The sequence below is a fragment of the Pipra filicauda genome, unplaced genomic scaffold, assembly GCF_003945595.2.
Source record: "Pipra filicauda isolate LSUMZ 115617 unplaced genomic scaffold, ASM394559v2 scaffold238_size1193820_pilon, whole genome shotgun sequence".
NCBI lineage: Eukaryota > Metazoa > Chordata > Aves > Passeriformes > Pipridae > Pipra > Pipra filicauda.
Genome location: NW_024104352.1, coordinates 243,365 through 251,923, shown reverse-complemented (window position 1 = coordinate 251,923; position 8,559 = coordinate 243,365). Strand labels below are relative to the sequence as shown.

The 8,559-nt window shown below is 45.4% G+C and overlaps 1 non-coding gene across 1 annotated transcript; it reads left to right on the top strand.

Moving 5' to 3' along the window:
• Window positions 1-4,633: 4,633 nt before the first annotated feature.
• On the top strand, window positions 4,634-4,706 carry TRNAV-AAC. The gene has a single exon. It is a non-coding gene; the product is annotated as a tRNA-Val (tRNA).
• The last annotated feature ends 3,853 nt before the right edge of the window (window positions 4,707-8,559 follow it).

The window sequence follows — 8,559 nt, the reverse complement described above, 5'->3', positions numbered from 1 at the left end:
AGTCTCTGAAATTCATGAAAAAATTCCTATGATATGAAGTGATTGCATCACCCATACTTGTTTCTCTTCCTATGAAGCTTGTGAACAGTGTTGCTCCAGGAAAGTATGAAAGGAAAGTTTGCCAAGAGCCTTATTTCTGTTCTTGACATTCACAGATGGTCAAAGAAATAACTTCTGCCAGAAGGATGCACTAGAACAGCTTTGAAAACCAGGGCCTGTGTATCCTATCTTCTGAGTTCATGAGCTTATTAAGTTTTTTAAACCAACTCTGTAATTCCCTTTAATTCCAATAACCTTTGCATGGATTGTTGACACTTCTATTGAAACTGCCAGATGCTGTTAACTGGAGTTGCCAGTCAGTTTTACATGTGCAGGTGTTGCTGTTGTGAGCAGCTTTGTGCAATTAATTCAGCTGTCACAGAGACTTTGGAAGCCTGTTGTGGATCAGATTGTATTGGTTTATTTTAGGCCTGATCAAGAATCCTCCCCAGCCAAAGGTAATCCCTAGGTTGACTATATAGGCATTAAATCCTAGCCCACTTCCAAGCACAGGGACTGCTCCCTTTCTTCCCCAAGCACTGTGGCCAGAACAACCAGTTTGAGAGAAGGAAAGCAGCTGCTTCAAGGGTTGGAAGAATTTCCCTTCCTAGTCAGAGGCTAGGATAAAAATGCCCCAGGGCAGTAATGCTCAGCCTTACTCGGAGAGTTACTTGAAGTTGACAACACATCATCATCAGGCATTTTGCTCTGGATCCATCTCACCTAACATGAAACTTCTGCAGATCCCACTTGAAGAAAGGCATCCAGGTGTGCAAAGATGCCACTGGATACACCTCACTGGGCAGCCAGACTACAAAATCACAGAATATTCTGAGTTGGAAGGGACCAACAAGGATCATCAAGTCCAACTCTTAAGTGAATGGCCCATAAAGGGATCAAACCCACAACCTTGGTGTTATTAGCACCAGGCTCTAACCAACCAAGCTAAATCTCAGCATCTACCCTGTGCCAAGTACCCTAAACCTTTCTGCAGTAAATCTTCAGAGCCAGTTTGGCTCTCCTGAAGTTTCTGCTGCTTTGTGTCCCTCTGCTTTGGAAACAGATTGCCAGCCCAGACCCCCTGTTTAGCTCTGCCAACCTCCCTTGGTCTGCCTGCCTGCATCCAATTAATGTGCTGCTCGACGGTGGTTTTAAATGGAGATTATTGACCAAATGCTTTTTCAGCCTGATAAATTCCCAGATTGATACAGGAGGGAAACCAGTATCAATAAGCACTAAGGATCAGCACAGCACTTCCCACCACGGGACATTACCGGATAAATGCTAAGTTATTATTATCATCACTGTCTCTGGAGTTAAGCCTTGCTCCACTTTTTAAAGCCTTAGATAATGAGGTGGGAAGATAAAAATGTGTAATGAGAAAGAGAGACCGTGGGTCTTAAGCAAACACCTGGCTGAAACGGGAAAGGTGGCTCCAAGACTTGGTCACTAACCTTGAATTGCTCTTTGCTGCTCAGTGTGGGGGTGACTCATCCTCTCCGTGGATTCCCTTAGGAACATCTTCTGTTCCTTGCAGTCCGCCAGGGGTCAAGTTTCCACTGAGACCCGCGGATATGATGGCACTGGCTGTCACCAGAGCTGAAAACATGGATGGCCGACCACCTTAAGCTTCTTGCCTTTATTAATCTCCTGTCATTAATTGCAAGGGAATTTCTTCTGCTGCAATACACTTATCCAATATCACCAACTCTCCAGACATAAACTGTTTCAGAGTAAAGACGAGGCAGGGGTCTCATGGCTGTCATGAAAGTGCACTTCTAAAGTGGATTAATAAATTAACCCTTCCACAGCTCATCTTTTAAACAGCTGTCACCTGGGATTTTACACTCAGGGCACTGCTATTTTTCCTCTGCAGGGCAACATGAATGAGAAATACAACAGTCTGGGGGAACAAGTCATTGTGAGTGGGGCAGACAAGAAAGGGCCCCTGTAACATTATGTATTTGAGGAATTAGGGAGCATCCTTCGTCTTAGCAAGCTGTTCTCAGACCTGGGCTCCAAGTTTATTCTCGGTATCAGCCTACCCTGTCACCTTGAATTAAACCCTTTCCTGTGCCTCCACTTCTTCCATTTGATGATGATGGTGGGGATGATACAGAACTCCCTCATTCAGTGCCCCATACATGTCAAGTATGTCATATCACATGGCTGTGAAGCAGCTCTCAGTGCTCCCAGGCCAATTCTGACCAGGTGACAGTCCAGCTTCCCCGATGCCTCCAGCAGGCAGCTCCTCCCAGTCCCCCACTCCAGGGTGAGACTGAGCAGAACTGACAGGTAGGTGGGTGGTGGTGCCCCTGTGCTGCAGTCAGGGGTGGTTTGTGTACCTCTCTCCTCCTCTTAATAATTACAGAATATTGTGAAACAAAATAAGATTTCTCACCTAATGTCTGTACTTCATAAAAGTGTGTTTAGACAGATGGTTGATAGAAGAGGGTGAGTCCTCCTACCCTGCAACCTGAGATTTAACAGCATAAGTTAAACAATGACACTTATTCCTCAGTGAAACATTGAAAAACCATGAGCAATGGAGCTCTGACATAACATTTAGTCAGGCACAGCACGAGTTAGGCAGCAAACCAGCAGAATCAGCATATTTTCCTTTGTTTCTCTTACAAACTCTCATGTCAACAGTCTCAGCAGTTGTTCTTTGGAGGGCATTTATACTGTCGCAGTTGCATTACACTGCTATTTATTCTTTCTTGTCTTTGTGAGAGGAAAGCAGAACAGCAGACAAAGGTTTGTGGAATTAACACATCCAAGAGAGCAATTCAGGGAGTGAATATTAAAGCAGGAGAGCTGTGCAACACACCATCACCCTGAAGCTGTAGGTTTTTCCAGTGAAGTAGCAGTGCTGCTGCCTGCATGGAACTCATCCACTGGCAGCAACTTGATCCTAGTGGCACATCAATTCGATGAATGCTCAAGCAAAGCATTGAGCAAAGTCTCCTTGTCTGTCTACAATATGAAATTAAGAACAGATTCAAAACTGGCTGTATGAACGCTGATCACTGGCTATGTTGGCACAGACCTACCATACACAGGCACAGTGAAAGGTTTCAGCTTGCATTCCCATCACATATCCTATCAGGCATGGCATCAACCCACCTTGTTAATTGAGTTATGTTTATACATGTTTGGCCTCCAGCACTGACTTTCAGATGAACACAACAAAGTCTGGAGGCTCCTCTCCTAGAAATTTTTGTTCTCTTTATTTTGTTTTTTCCGCATCCACACAATGCAAACCATGCTGGTTTTTCAGTTGCTGGCCCAGTATTCCCACCTGGGCCAGTACTATGCAGCTTGGGATTTTCCTGTTTGGCTGACAAAGCAGGCAATTTCTTTCCTTCTCCCAGCAAAGCTTCAGTGGCTGCCACCATGCAGCCAAGCACAGCACTGCCACTCCTGGTCACAAAAGCATGAGAACACCTCCCTGGAACCCATCTCCTACCAGCTCCTCCCTTGTGCTGTGGGATGTGGGGAATCATAGTCCTGAGTTCACTTCAGCAGCTGGATCTGTGATTTTGTTTAGTCAGTTGTATTCCCCCATGCTCTCTCCTCTCCCTATGGGGAGTTCCAGTCTCCCCTCAGAAAGCAGCAGTTCATTACCCTCAATTATTTTGCACTATCCATTTTCCCCTGTTCATGGACCCCAGATACAGGTACACAACAAACCAAATGGCCAGAAAATGACCCTTACTTCAGTCCCAAATCAGTATCCCTGGCAGGCTGACACCTAACCCAACATTTGATACATTCATGACCTACAGCAATGACAACATCCACATGAGTGGCCTGCCAGTTTAAAGAAAAATTTGCAAAGCCTTACAGGTTTCCAGCACTCTGCTGACCGCAAAGTGCTCCTCTCTTCTCCTCAGACCTGGGAGTAACACAAATTTACCCAGAAAGTGCCATTCTTCAGGTAAAATAAGATCCGGATGAGAAGCAGTTGGCTCCAAAACAACTGAGACAAGAGACAGCCGTTGGTGAGCAGCTGAGACCATGGCAAAATAATGGTTACCTCACCCTGTGCTCACAGCATCTTCTCTGTTTAGGAAGATGGATGGTCTTGGGGTCATAGAAGCCTCATCTGCTATGGTAACAGCCATGGCCAAAAACAAGTGCTGATTGCTAAGTAATTTCCACAGGCTCCTTTTTTGCCAACTCTCTGAAAATAAAACACCTCATACATTCATGGGTAGGAGTGCTCAGAAAGCATGGAATTTGGGCTGCCTGTACTGTGGGGTGCATTGTTATCCTGCCACCCACACCTCGTATACCAGGTTGTGGAGGGAATTATCCATCTCCCCCCTGCTCGGGTGATTGCTCTCCCTGCAAGTGGCAGAGGTTTATCTCCTTCTCCCACAGGCAGCAGATGGTCCATCTGCCCCAGAGAGCTGGGGGAACATGTGCTGGGCCAGTTGCAGGCTCTGCCCTCCCAGAGCAGGGAGACAGACTGAGATGCCAAGGCTACATCTCTGGTTGCTCCTAAGGCAGCCCAATGGATTCCCCTCTCTTGTTGTCCAGCTAGTAGCCATTTCTCCATGGCAATGACAGAAAAATATGTTGTAGCTTTGTTTCCGTAGTGTAGTGGTTATCACATTCGCCTAACACGCGAAAGGTCCCCGGTTCGAAACCGGGCGGAAACACCGTGTTTTTTCTCTGTAACAAATGCGGATAGAGCCTATCCCAAATCTTCGTTCACGAAGCCCAGCCATGAAGAGTGATGAAGAGCTTTGATACTGTCGTCAGCCCCAGACTTTTTGGCCAGGCAAAGCACATGAACTGTCCTGCAAAATACAAAATGGGGAAGCTGTGACAAGTACAGTGTGACCAGACCAAGGGGGTGCATATAGGACTTAATAATAAGCAAAGCAGGAGTTTTAAAATGCAAAGAGAAGCAAAAGTGAATTCAGCAAACAACTATCAGTTGTGTTTCCTAAGGATGGCTTTAACTATCTCCAAAAGTTAAGATAACATCAGAAAAAGATATGCATGAGCACAAAGATTGGAACTTCTGTTCCCTTTTAGTGTCCTATTGCTGGGTTTAGGACTGACAGTAAATACATTCAGAAACTGCAGCTGATCCAACGTGTAACATCACAGCTGTGACTTGTACAGGCTGGGAAAGCATATTCTGTCCTGTTCTGTTCTGCTCAGTTCACATTTCCTGGCACAGGAATTCCTATCCTGACTCTGTGCCCTACAGCAGCAGCATGGAAGTGGAAGATTCTCTTTATTTCTTTATTTCTTTATTTATTTGGAATGAAATTTTTCTTGTCTGCTTCATAGAATCAAAAGACTGGAAAGAACCTCAGCATCTCAGCAATTTACTAGTCCCTTCCCCTGTGAAAGCTCAACCATGGCTATGACACTTTTACTTTTGATAAATATTTATCCAGCCTCTGTTTGAAGACCTCCAGCTGTGGAATCCCTACAGCCTCCCCAGGAAGCCCTCATCCTTGCCATTAGAAGGTTTTACTTCCTATTTAGTCTGAATCTTCCTTGCTGAAGTTTAAGCCATTTCTTTATCCTGGAGAGAAGAAAAGATTATTTTCTTCCTTTTCACAGCAACTTTTATAAGTCTCTCACATTAAGCAGAAGATCAGGGAGACACAGCAAAGGCTGAAGCTGTTTCTGCCCATTTTGGCAGTTCTCCTCATTGAAGGTAATTAGGTGTAAAGAGGTTCTTTCTCCCAGTGCAACAGGCATGTTGCTAACATGCAAGTAGGCTTTGTGCCATCTGAACAGATGCATATGTATGTAGGCAAGAAAAGGCCATGTCTGAGCATCAGGCATGAAAAAAGAATTGAAATTTAGACAGAAACAATCAGGCTGTTTCTAGTGTCATAGTTTCACCAGAGATGAGCAGAAATTCAAGTGGGTACATCATCTTATCAAACCGTGATATTTCCTTCCCCCCCCCCCCCTTCTTCATCATTCACCTCTTTGAAAACAGTGTTCAGTAAGTTATTCCCAGCACCCAGAAACCAGACTGGAGATGCACCCAAACCCTGAGCCATCAGCTGGCAGAAACTTCTCCCAGATTACCAAAGTGCATTTACCTAGGGATATCTAGCCCATTTGCTGCACATTCACAACCACAGCCAGCCTGTACCCACACTGGTGCAATGCTGAGCTCTCCTACCAACATGCATCAGTGCCCACACCTCTGGCTGCCATCCTCAGGAAGATGGTAGTACTCTCTGACCATAATCAGGTCCCTCCAGCCTTACTTGCTCCAAGAGCTGTACGGAGCTAACAAGAACCAAACATGCAGCAGGTGGTTCCAGCTGAGTTCATCACATCTTTGCCCAAAATAACCTGCTGGACAGCTGTGAGGAGGAGAATCTCATCTGGCTGAGAATCAGCATAAGGAGGGGAGATAGGATGTGGAGTCAGGCAGAGAGGCTGTCGTGAATTATTGATGGTTCTCAGTGGATGGACAACTTTCCTAAGTTAATAGCCCTGCAGTCAGTGCTTTTTTTGGTACTTTGAGAGCAACAAAGCACATCTGGTCTTGCTTCTCAGGCTGGTAAGTACTGAATTGCTAGGGAGATAGTGTCCTTGGTGCTAAGAGGACTTTTTATCTTATTTTGCAGTATATACCAATATAATCAAGAGGCAACACTGGGGAAAGGTTTGTCTCTGCCAGAGACTGCTGTATTATGAAGCTTTGAGGATGCTCTTCTCTGCAGGGCTTTACCAGCAGGAAATTGTCTGTCTTAGCCTGAGAGCTGCAGGTTGTGTCAGACCAGGACTACAGAGGGCAGAGAGCAATTCTAATTAAAATGTTTTTACATGCTGTCACACACACAGAGCTTTTCCTTTTGTCATCCCAGATTTCTGAGGCGGTCCCCCATCTTTGGTGTTTTCCTTGCAAGTCTCTTCACAGAGTAGATCTTTAGCCTGAATCATTCCTGAAAATAATTCTTATTCCTAAACTGTAGGAGGAGATAAAGGAGATTTTGAGTTTTAAAATCCCAAGGGTCACAGTCAAACTATTAAGGCTTCCCAGAGTTTGGTTTGTGGGTTGGATGGAGCACCCAGAAATTATCTTCTGTGCTGAATAAGCTGTTCCTATCACATAACATTTCTGTGCATTAAGCTGATCTATGTTGACATAAGTGGGATATTGGGGAGTATATACTGGGACTCCTGATACTTTACACAAAGCAGACATGGATAATTGAAAAAGATGCTCCCTTCCACAAAGCACTGCAGGCCCCCTCATCATCCCTCTCTTTCTGTTCCTTCTTTATGGCTAAATTGAAAACGAGTGCACTGTTTGCCTCCTGCTGCTCTTCCCACTGTCTCTCTTTTATGCCACTGGCAGCAGAGCTCAATGTTGATGGATAATCAAATGGGAGATGCACATTATGCTTCTGCCATCAAACCATGTCACAGTGGCTGGGAGGTGGGTGGTCATAGAGGGCAAACCTGTCCTCTGATAAAGCCCAGGTGAAGACCACCGGGAATCACATCTTGCTCCTGAAGGCAGTATCTGGATCCAAGTTTCCCTTCCTTATGGCTTCTAAATGTTTCTATGCTTGCATTTCAATAACACAGTTCTCATTGCACACATCCAGTTAAGAAAGCAATCCCAAAAATCCCAGGCCAGTGGTCAGGGATGCAGGACAAGAACTAGGACCCCCGTTGGGTGGTCACTCCAGTCCACTGGACCATTGTCTGCACCCACTTATTCCCATCCTCTGCTCAGTGACCAGAGTAACTGTGCTAAAACAGAGGGAGAGAAAAGCAGAAACACACAGCCCAGCACCAAGCTGCTCCCATCAGGTGCAGGGATAACCAGGGAAGCAGCTGTGTAGATTGCCACTGGGATTTCCAGGGGATGCTGTGAAGCTGGTACCATTTAAGTGCCATAATCTACAACATCAGCCCAGCCTTGGCTCTGCCTGGCCCCTATTGATCCACAATCTGGGCTCGAGGGAGCTGCAGCTCTCTTCCAAGACGATTCTGTGCTGCGTGTTTTGACTGGAAGGTATGAATGTCAAAATGTACTGAGGGGTTGAGGTATAAATGCAGGGGAGATGAATGTAGTGAGACATGCTATTATTTAAAAATACCCTGAATGATTTATGCACCTTCTGCAGCCCTCATGCACCCCCTCACTAATGCTTATGCATTTATGGACTTCAGTTTTCAGCGAGGTGTTTCTGCTTTGAGGAGGAGAAAAAAGATTCCTGACACTGAACTGAGGCTTGTAACCACTATAAACCCAGCTCTGCATGTTCCTGGCCTCCTTCCACACTTCGAGAACTACGAGGTACCCAGCAAAAGGATCAGGCCACAGGTTTACAACAAACAGGAGGAAACATTTTTTTCCCCCGCCATGCATAACTGAGTGACTCTCTGCCATGGGATTATGGAGATGGATAGATAAATAAATTCATGGACAGATTAGACAAATTTATAGAAGACAGGACCAAGTAATGGCCATTAAGTGGGATGATCAAGATGCAATTTCTGCTTAGGAAGTCA